The sequence below is a fragment of the Teleopsis dalmanni genome, chromosome 2 (assembly GCF_002237135.1).
Source record: "Teleopsis dalmanni isolate 2A chromosome 2, ASM223713v2, whole genome shotgun sequence".
In the NCBI taxonomy this organism is placed as follows: Eukaryota; Metazoa; Arthropoda; class Insecta; order Diptera; family Diopsidae; genus Teleopsis; species Teleopsis dalmanni.
The window spans coordinates 134,854,654-134,857,531 of record NC_051847.1 but is presented as its reverse complement, the minus strand read 5'-3'; positions in this window follow the sequence as shown (position 1 = coordinate 134,857,531).

Below are 2,878 nucleotides of genomic sequence, written 5' to 3'. Positions count from 1 at the left end.
GTAATATATAATAAATTCATAATTATTTTTTTTTAATCCTATAATATTATTTACAATAGTACTACTTTCCATCTCCGAGGAAATATAGGTATATTATCGGATAGAGCTACCTTATAAGAATTCTTATACTATTTGGTTCAGTTAGAAATAGTATCTACATACTTTCTTCAAACGAATGACGGAATGGCGTGTATAAATCCAAATAATTTCTAAAAACTTTATCTGTCACTGAGCAAAGATTTTTGCGCTAAAATGAAGTAGATGATTTATACCAAATTTATTATTTTGATTTTTTTGAGCAGTACTTTATATCACAAATTTAGGACTTTCTGCCGCTTATACAAGTTATCAAATCGCTTTAAGTCAGTCTACTATGGAGTATTTTGGAACCAATTAATTTGTTTCCTTCATTTAATTTGCCACCACTTAATTTTAACCGTATTAGCCGTATTAGAAGTTCTTTTGTTGTTTTTTTTTTGGTCTTTTGCTGTCTTTATTTAGAATTTTTCAAGGAGTCGTGTGTAACACTCCATCCTAAAGACTTATAGTTTGTTTAAAAATTTGATTTTCATTAGAAACCAGAGACGTCATCTAAGATATCGAGGATGACTTCTAAGATATCATGTTTAGAGTTTTGAGTGTATTACCAAACAAGAAAACACTGAATACAGAGGGCGCTGTCATTTGAAACATGAAATCATAAAAAAATTATTATACGACATATTGAATATTTTTTATCTAGAGCAAATCTAATATTGTGTATAAGTTCACAGTTTACCTTAAAATATATTTCGAGTAACCGCTAAAGAATATTTCTTATTCACAAGTCTGATAGTTGTTGTTTATTCCCACTATAAATTGAAAACATATCTCAACATATTGACTAATAAGTCGTAAAATAACTTCAGCTAAAATTGTAAGCTTCGGGTGTTCCCATCTCTTGTAATACATATGGTAATAGGAGCGCCATATTAGTTGTTCGCAATTAAGAAATAAACAATAAAAAATTTTTAACAATACTTTCAAATTTGGCTTATTCGAGTAATTAGTCGGCATTAATATGTATAAACGTTTACTGTAGTCAATCATTCAGATATCTCCCGGTCTCCTAAATTATTTTGGAATAGAATTCATTGTTTTGCATCATATGGAATCATGGATAGAATGAGTGAATTATAAACTGTAAATTTTGTCTATCGAAAATATCACTTTCGATATCACTTCATTCATACCACTCACCTACTTAACCAATCTGTTGACAATAATAGTTCTTCTTTGGTGCTGTAGTCTGTTATATCTACTTATGTTTAGCCTATGAATTTGTAACATAAATTTCTTTACTTAAACGACAAAATTATATCCTTTCCATTCAATTTCCCACCATAATCATTAAATTATTTAAAAAAAAGAAATATTAATTTAAAAATAAAACTAATTTATTTTTAGTTTCTGATATATGAACTTCCATTCCACATGTATTAATTATACAGATAGAATTCATTAAGTTATTTAAATAAAACACATGATATATTGTACAGATTTATGAAGATCACTTGAAACCAAAAGCGAATGCAATTTTTTTATATTGTATTCGTGCAGTCTCGCTGCGGTCATTTCCCAAGTGCGCTGTTTTACAAATCTTCCAATATATATTGCATACACAAATAAATATACATATATATATATGTAAGATATTTATATATATATTTGCTATCTGTACATTATTTTGTAAATATTTTGCACGGATTAAAAATGACAATTAATAACATTTTAACAATTTTGTATAAATATTTGCATGCTCACATGTATATGCACATTCATAAGTTAATTTTTGCCAAAAAAAAGATGAAATAATTTCATTTATTTTTAGATACATATCTGTTCAGTATTCTTACCGCTCAGCTACCGGTACCTATGTTTACTTTTTCACGCCCGAAATCGCACACCTTCACACACAAACCGCGAACGAATCGTGTAAATCATTTTAACACCTTTGAGTGTTTTTTGTATTGTTCAATTTATAACAACTCAACTGTGTGAAAAGATAGGAAATGTTATCAAAATACTAAAATAAAAAATTGAATACAGTAACTCTGTGATAAATCGAATACAGTAACGGTTACTTCAGAATAAGAAACCAGATTACGTAGAGGGAGCCTCAACGAGATCTTAGTTAATAATTTTCCTCAAAAATTTGTCTTATTATTGTTAGATTTTTTTTACAATTTATCATCGGGGGATATTGCTGATTATTAATATTAGTTACACCCATCCATACATACCCATCGGTATGCAAGCCATGGAGTATCATAGGCATTAAATGCAATTGGTATTATATGCCATAGGTATAATATGCTCCACTTAAACTCGTGGATTACTTATGAAAAATATATGTGTGGTTCGAAAAAGTGCAACATATACGTAGTATATCATATAGTACTATGTGAAATATCAATTTTAACATATATGGTTATCATGGTGCAGTATTCTTAATCTCTTTTCTATTTCTAGATTAAAATTCTTAACTTCTGTAATGGTTGAGTACATTGTATGTTTAAAGTCTTCTAGTTTTATGATTATGATCACTGAAATTGCTGAGGCATTCGTATGATTGCTAAGGCTTTTAAGAATCTTTCACTAAACCTATTAATCTCTTCCATAATAAATATAATTTTGAAAACGATACGTATTCATGTACTGTAAATAAATCAAAAACTATAAAGAATTTTTTTTTTTAGGGTTGGTTAAAGTGCCCCATAGGTGTACTTATAATTCATAATGGCTTTTAAAAACCTTCATTAACTTTTAGTTTGTTGGGCAAACCCTGCTGAATTTGAGTCCAATCAATTTTTTTCATCTTAATAATTAATCAATGTAT